The sequence below is a fragment of the Otolemur garnettii genome, unplaced genomic scaffold (assembly GCF_000181295.1).
Source record: "Otolemur garnettii isolate 467f Iridium unplaced genomic scaffold, OtoGar3 scaffold00057, whole genome shotgun sequence".
Lineage (NCBI taxonomy): Eukaryota > Metazoa > Chordata > Mammalia > Primates > Galagidae > Otolemur > Otolemur garnettii.
The window spans coordinates 5,437,721-5,438,879 of record NW_003852452.1 but is presented as its reverse complement, the minus strand read 5'-3'; positions in this window follow the sequence as shown (position 1 = coordinate 5,438,879).

The window sequence follows — 1,159 nt, the reverse complement described above, 5'->3', positions numbered from 1 at the left end:
AAAAGGAGGCACTGTGTGCTTTTTTGTAGCTTGTGCATAGCTGGGGATGCAGAGCCAAGCTGCGGCCCTCCTGGGGTGGGTTTGCACAGATGGCATCAGATCTCCCGGAGTGCCTCGGGAACGGCTGAGCCTGAGTCCACCCACTGTGTCAGAATCAGAGGCATAGGGCCTAGAATTGGGGAAATGGACTCTTTGGGGTTCACTTTTAATAAGCATACCAGGTAACTGTGAGGCATACTCACATTTAAGAATAACTGTCATGTCCTTCAGAGGATGTTCTTGGGCATCTTGGCTTAATGGGAAAGGCAGGCACTTATTGTGGGCTCCAGGGGAAGTTACTTAAATTCCCAGATTCTCAATTTATATATCTATAAATGGGAATAATAGCACTTACGAGCATGAAGGGCTATTATAACAATTAAAAGTAAAATATAGCAGAATCTCCATAGCTGACCACCTCCCTACACTGACCCCCTCCTTAAGTTGACCTAGACTGGACATGCATCACATGTATGTATCAGTATTGCAGGCAGTTCCTTATGTTGACCACCTTGTAGGTTGACAGACTGTTACGATCCCTTGGGTGGTCAACTTACAGAGGTTCTGCTGCATATAAAGATTCCAGAACCTGGAGATTAACCATAAATGATATTAAGACCAATATTGGTGGTGCCTGTAGCTCAGTGGGTAGGGTGCCAGCCACATACACCAAGGTTGGCGGGTTCGAACCTGGTCTAGGCCTGCTAAAATCAACAATGAACTGCAACCAAAAAATAGCTGGGGGTTGTGGTGGGCGCTTGTAGTCCCAGCTACTTGGGAGGCTGAGGCAAGAGAATCACTTGCCCCCAAGAGTTTGAGGTTGTTGTGAGCTGTGACGTCATAGCACTCTACTACTCTACTAAGGGCGATATAGTGAGACTCTGCCACAAAAGAAAAAAAAAAGACAAAACTAAACATAAGAGAGGAGAGAGATTTATGAGGATATTTTAGAAAATATGAATCTGATTATCTTTGTGTGGCTTTTAGTTTGGAAAGACTCTTTGAGAGGATATCAAATGATCCTTTATCGAAACATTTTCCCTTGTACTTTTCAGTTAGCTGGGCATTCCACAGCACTGCTGTGATGTCAGCTACGATGTTGTGAGGGTGGTGGCCTGCA